The 7072-nt window shown below is 40.0% G+C and overlaps 1 long non-coding RNA gene across 1 annotated transcript in view; it reads right to left on the minus strand.

Annotated features, from left to right (window-relative positions):
* The window catches only part of LOC115361122 (uncharacterized), a 22401-nt gene extending 15707 nt beyond the window's left edge, over positions 1-6694 (minus strand). Inside the window, exon 1 of the long non-coding RNA XR_003928383.1 lies at positions 6625-6694. This is a non-coding gene — a long non-coding RNA (uncharacterized LOC115361122). The remainder of the gene's footprint in view (positions 1-6624) is intronic.
* Between the last annotated feature and the right edge of the window lie 378 nt (positions 6695-7072).

Raw genomic sequence — 7072 nt, forward strand, 5'->3', positions numbered from 1 at the left:
CACAATTTTTGCTCAAATGTCACCAAATTTGATACAGAGCATCTTCAGACTGTCCTACACAAATGATCCAAACAGATTTTTGATTTATCAAAAATTGAGCCTACAGTGCATCAAAATGTTTTGGAGTTATGGTAGATGATGTGTGGCAAATTTCAGAATTGTATCTCAAAAACTGAATTTTTGACAGCATTTTGAATTTTGCTCTCATGTGAACAATTGGAGTCAATGCAAGAATGACATTTTTAAACATCAGTTTTTCACTTATGGAGCAAATCAATCATTGTTAAAAACAAATGATCAACATCTCCACGCTGTCTAGATGCAATATGTGTATTTTCAGATTTTTGTCTTAATAACTGAATTTTGACAGCTGTTTAAAATCTGCCTTTCCATGCATGGATGGCTGCTGCCCTGCACGTCAGTGATTGGCTTAGTCAGTTTGTGAAGCTCCATGTGAAGTTTTAGCTCAGTGAGATAGAGGCCAGGCCTTGGTGTCGAAGATTGTGAGTTCAAGTCTCAGCTTGTGCAACATTCCCATTTGCGAAAATTCACCAAACTTTGTACAAAGGTCCAGTCCCATGCCAGATAATCATTGTCAGATTTTTGTCTTGATGACTGATTTTTTTTTTTTTTTTTTTTTTTTTTTTTTTTTTACTGTGGTTTGAAATCTGTCTGAACACAGTATTATCCAGACTTGTGTTCTGTCTGACTGAGGTCCAGAGTTGGAGAAGCCCTGGTCTATATGATTGAGTTAGTTCAGTTAATTTTATTTTCACACAACCTAAAAATACATAAAATAATGAAGAGAGCAAATAATATGCAATGCAAGAAGAGGCAGAAGACCCAGAGGACCACAAACAAACGTGCGTGCGTGCATGTGTGTGATTGTGAGGGGGGTATTGCTTCATACACCTGCACTGACAGCTATGCAGGATTAATAATTATACATGACTCTGAGTCAAAAAATGAAACATGGGCAATACATTACAGATAAGCAATTACATGGTCTTTTAAACACTTTTTGTAACGTTTTATAGAGGATGACTGATTATGCTTTCTAGTTTTTGCTGAGCAAGAATTTCCGACACATAGCTCACCGCTATCAGTGCTCACTGTTAAGGTTTTAGTTTGGCTGACTCTAAGGCAGAGGCACGACACAGTCAGACAGTCACAGTCAACAAGGATTTATTTGTGAGCAGGGGAATGTAGATGGTGAAGGAAGCCAGGCGTGGTGAGCGGTGGGAACAAGGTCTGCTTGACGGCTTGCTGGTGGGAGCGGCAGAGAGACGTGCAGAGCTGGACAGTGGGCGGAGGAGACGGTGAGCTTGAGGGTGGAAGGACAGGAGATCCAGAGCTAGAGCAGGCAGCGGGAATCAGGACCGGGTCTGGACACAGAAGACAGGGTTAAAACAGAGAAAGCAGACGGAGCTACAACAAACCAGGTCGCTGGAAAGTGACTAACAGAAATAACTGAGTCAACAATCTGGCGATATCTGGAGGTTGGAACCCGGCTTATAGTAGATGGTGGTGATTGGTGATGCCATGCAGCTGAGCAGATCACAATCAATCCTTATTTAACCATAAAAGACTCATTGAGACAGGCAATCGGATGCACAACCGAGGATGTACCTTGAAGTTCTGTCTTAAGTGCCCATCTGGGAGGGCATTGGGGTACTTGGGTGAAGTTGCTTATTGTCCCTCTTTTTGTATGCTTTTTCTTGTTCTGTTGCCTTTTCTCCCCTTTGTCTTTTTTTTCTGTTTAGCTGTGACTCAGGTTCGCTCACTATGCGGCTGTACACATCTGCTTCAACGCAACTTAGACGGCACATACAATGATACGGCAACATTCGATGTGTCTCATGGAATGTGCGTGGATGGAACACAAATTTGAAGATTACTAAGTACTTAGCCATTTACAATCTTTAAAAGCTGACATTTCTTTCCTACAAGAAACTCACCTTTGTACAGCAGAGCTACTCAAGATCCAATGGAGTTGGGTTGGACAAGTTTTCCATTCTAAGTTCAGTGCTAGAGCGAGAGGTGCCGCCATACTCATACACAAAAGCACCCCCTTTGTGGCAGAAGATATTATTGCGACTCTAATGTTTGTGGTGGTTAGGGGTAATTTACAAATTGCCAGTAATTCTTGCAAGTGTATCTTTTCTCTGCTTTACCTGCTTGGATAGCCATTATTATTAGTCCAGTCATTTTATGAAAAAACCTAGGACAAATTGCAAGAGAAGCACACTCAATGGTTTGTTCCTCAGTTTGTCCTGAGTGAGGAAAAAAATCCAAGGAATCCCATTGGTGGAAAAAAAAATTGAAATCACCTGTATATGACCATATAATACCAAAACCACCCTTTTTAACACACAGGGGAAGGGGTTTTGAAATTTGACTTTCAGATATCACTATAAATTCACAAGTTGATTACACACACAAAGACAAGAAAAAAAGTCAATTACAAGTTCTTTGAATTATTCTGTTTACACATGCATATCACCATTATCTGATTTGATATGCGCTAATAAGGAATATAAGGAATATGCCAGAACCGATTTTACACAGTGAATTAAAAGTACTATATATTAGTAACCTTTTAATTCACTGTGTAAATATCTGTAAATATCTTTCTGGCATTATATAGTAATAACCTTTTAATTCAGTAGTATATATATAATATATTGTATATTATATTTTAATTCACTGTTTCTCTCCACCTTGTCCCTCTCCCGAATTTGTTTTGTCGCTAGACGCCGAAAAGGCACTCGACAGGGTAGAGTGGAGATATCTCTTTTTTGCACTGAAAAAAATGTTTTTTTTGAGAATTTCATTTTGTGGATAAGTTATTGTACTCCTCCCCCTCTGCTTCAGTATGACCAATATATCCACTCAGAATACATTCCACTTCAACGAGGCACATGCCAGGGGTGCCCGCTTTCTCCATTGTTTTCACTATTGCTGTTGAGCCATTGGCTATATGGTTACCTAGTGAACAGCGATTCCAGGCACTTTGTTAAAAAGGCATTTTGTAAAAACAATTCAAAAACAATTATCCCCAATCTCCCCCTTTATCTATTCTTGACTAAATCCAACTAAAAAGGGTATTGTTTCTGAGATCTATGATAGAATTGCGACAGTATTATTTTCCTTTATCTACCTTAAGAATTCCTGGGAACAAGACTTAGGAAGAGACCTTTCAGAGGACCATTGGAAGGCAGTTCTAGACCATATCCATTCGTCATCTATATGCGCCAGGCATTCACTCATACAGTTTAAAATTTTGCATCGCACACATTACACAAATGCAAGACTTGCAAGGTTTTTTCCATCTGTTAGCCCTGCCTGTGCCAGATGTAAACAGACTCCTGCGGATCATATTCATATGCTCTGGTCCTGCCCTGGTCTCAGTGACTTCTGGCCAGACATTTTTAACACATTCAGAAAAATATGTAAAAGACACTTTGACCCAAATCCTATTACTGCTGTTTTTGGGTTTATACCTGAAAGGGGAATACCCACTGAGACTCGTTCTGTTGTGGCCTTTTCTTCACTCTTAGCCAGACACTTAATATTACTGAAATGGAGGCATGTTTCCTCACCAACCCACTCTAGTTGGATCAAGGAGGTTCTACAAGTTCTGAAACTGGAAAAAATTAGGTTCTCACTGAAAGGTTTTCTGGGCAAATTTGAGAAATCCTGGAGACCCATTAACCACGCACCGACCCTGACACTTACAGAGGAGTGATATCTGCTCGAGTTGACCTGTACAGATATGGTGATTGTCCTTTTCCTTTGAATTTTGTTTCCCTTCTTCCTCCCCCTTTTTTTCTTTTCTTGCAATTATGTAATTTTTATTATTCATTTGTTATTATTGCGTCATGATCCTTGACTGTTGTTATGTTCTGTGATGTGGGGGACGTGGGCAATGGTCAGCAGCTGACCTCAAAAAGAAGGGCTCAAGTTTGTCAGGACCTGCAGATTTACCAGGATACACTTGTTTTAAGACCCTCTGAACCTCAAACACATCAAGAGGAGTAAAATTGAATGTTTAAGCCATAGAAGTATTAAGGGGTGGCGAGATGCATATCTTCTTAACATTTGTTTGATTTGGATGTGGAGATAAGGAGTCAAATAAAGATCCTGAAGAAATGAAATGTTCATTAAAGCAATTAAGAATGGCTGATTTATCAGTTGGACTACATGAGTCTTTTACAATACAAGTTGGCAGTTTATTTGGGGTTTCACTCCCATAAGACATTTTTATTACTTTCCAGAATTTCTTGGGATCATTCAAGCTACTGGTGGTTTTAGCAAGATAAAACTCAGACTTGGCCTTCTTGACATGAGAGAAGCTCTAAAAAAGATTTTAAAATGATGTAAAAAAAAAAAAAAAAAAAAAAAAAGGAAGAAGAAGAAAACTTCATTGAGTTAATGTGAATGCTCCATGGAAATCACTTCCCATTTCATACCAATCAAATATACAAGGGGCCCTATCTTGCACCAGACTCCCTAAACCCGCTATTTGTGGATTTAGGATTTTTTGATTTTAGGCGTTCCTAAAAATCCTAAACCCGCAATGGAGAGAGGGAGGTAGGCTAGATTTTCTCAGGGCCTCTACTGAGGCTAAAGCAAGTTGGCTTTATATACATATTATATATTATATTATAGGCGAGTTAATTCGGGAGGTGGAGCCACATGTGTCCAAGTGGACGTGTCACAAGGTTGTACTGATTGAGTAAAATCCCCGGGTCACACCACAGACACACAAGAGGCAGAGGTGGAACTATGTGTAAACTAATTTATTGACAAGGTAGATTGGGCAAATAAAATATTAAAAATAAAAATATAGCACAGCTGCTGGCTTATGATAAAACAATAAAACGTGCTGGCGTAAGTGTCCAATTAAAACAGTCTTTCCTCTAAACAGTCTATATGAATAATCTCAGTCCATTCCGGAGGCGTCCCGGTATCAGTCCGACCGTGTGTGTGGGAGGCTCCGTCGGGGCGCGCATTGAAGCCGCCTGGGCGCGCTCTCGTAACAGCCCAAACTTTAGGGATAGAGGATAGCGGGTGGTCCTGACCACCCGCTATCCGCTTTCCCTAAAGTGTGTGCGCAAGATAGCAACTTTAGGGATAGCGCATGAAACACGCCCACGGACACACCTCCAGGCGCAAATGACGGAGTCGGCATAACAGATAGCGGGTAGCGGGTGGCGCAAGATACCGTTTAGGGATAGCGGAAGCTCCTAAATCCGCAATTTGCGGGTAGCGGGTAGTGGCAGCGGATAGCGGGTGGCACAAGATGTCACAATCCCCCCTCCATCTACTACACTATAAGATCAAGCAGCCCTGACAGCATCTGTCTTGTTTACACACACTGATAGGTAGGCTAAGTCTCCTAATACATTCTGTGAATTTATGGTGTTTTGATATTTCATGCGAATTTGATGAACGAATGAAATTTAAACTTGGATTCAGAAAATACACATCACATGCCCTTTGATATGCATCAGTTTTTTTAATGCAAAACATACCAATGTCTCAAAATATATTGAGACAAAACATTTGTGGCATTTAGCTGGTATGGATTTTAAGTTCACTAACAAGGGGTTTGATAAGACATGAGTAGCTCTTGGCCACTTTAATTTTTTCGGAGCCCCTTGGTATAGACATTAGTGACTGTCTTTGTCTAAAACACAAATAACCAGCTAACACTCACTGTGACTACTCACACAAACAGGCAAACCACAGCAACACACAAACCTGCAGTGCTTTGTAATAGGTAATAAGGTAGTCATCTGTTAAAAGGAGCAGAAAAGTGATTGTTTCATGTCTGTTTGTTCCCATTTCTCTATGGGGCCATCTGTGGCTGCATGTCGATGGCCTGTGGCCTGCTAAAAGGCTGAAAACATTAGGGCACGGCTTACTTTGAAAACAAATGCAACGGAAACCACCACGAGCAGCTCACAGGCACTGTTGATCTAAATCTTTCTCATATAAATGTTTTATGGTACCTGGTTTGTGGTGCAGCACAGAGCAATCAAAGCTGAAAGAGGATACTAGATCTTTGCTGGATGATTTGATGATTATTTTTAAAAAGAATGGAGCATTGTTTTAAAGAAATCTAATGTGGCAATTGATAAATAAATAAATAAAAAAAATGTTTACATTTCATGCATACCAATTTTTCATTTCCTGCAACAGTCCTGAATCACCAAAAAAAATCAGAGGAATGGAAGAAAAAAGAAAACTAAACAGGCCTATGATCTCTCATCTAAAACTGGCATGGTGTTTGTGCCTGAACCATGTCCCTGCAGTCGGTGAAAGTTATGTCATTATTTGTCTGTTTTTTTCTTTGTTTGTTTGTATGTTTGTTTGTTTTTAGCATTTTTGAGACTTCCAGATCAAAAACTTGGTGTCATATTTTAAAAAACAAATTGCTAAATACCTAAAGCGCATTTTATAGTCCTTTGTGACATATATGTAATGCAAAGTGCAAATATTAACAATGTGGTGGCACTTGGATTGAACCTTTTATACTGCTTGATGTGCATGTTGTTGAAATCCTTGTACAAACACATCCACTATGATCAACCAATCAGAATGCACTGCCTACCATACAGTTTGTTTACAGGCACACCATATTCCGATTTGGGTCAGTATTCTGGTTAACGTAATTTTCCGAATAAGGTTTTTAGCAACTGGAATAGAGCTGAAACGATTACTCGAAGTAATCGAGTACCTCGATTCTTTTTTTGCCTCGGGTAATTTTTCCTGCCTCGAAGAATCGTTTAATAAATAAATAAATAAAAATATAAATCGCACGTGTTTCGCACGGGCTATTTTTAATGTGGCACAACCGTGCGCTAGTTTTTCTCCTCCTGCGCTGCTGTGTGCTCATGCCGAGGTGTGTGTGTGCGTGTGCGTGTGTGTGACTGAGGAGCACACACCCACCAGCACTGTCTGAAGCGAAGCGCGGTGAGAACAAAGTTAAAACAGCAGCGCACTGACATAGCTTGTGTAACAAAGTGAAGAGTTGCCACTCTTCCAGTGTGCTGCTGTTAGCCAA

Source organism: Myripristis murdjan, chromosome 6 (genome assembly GCF_902150065.1).
Source record: "Myripristis murdjan chromosome 6, fMyrMur1.1, whole genome shotgun sequence".
Classification (NCBI taxonomy): domain Eukaryota; kingdom Metazoa; phylum Chordata; class Actinopteri; order Holocentriformes; family Holocentridae; genus Myripristis; species Myripristis murdjan.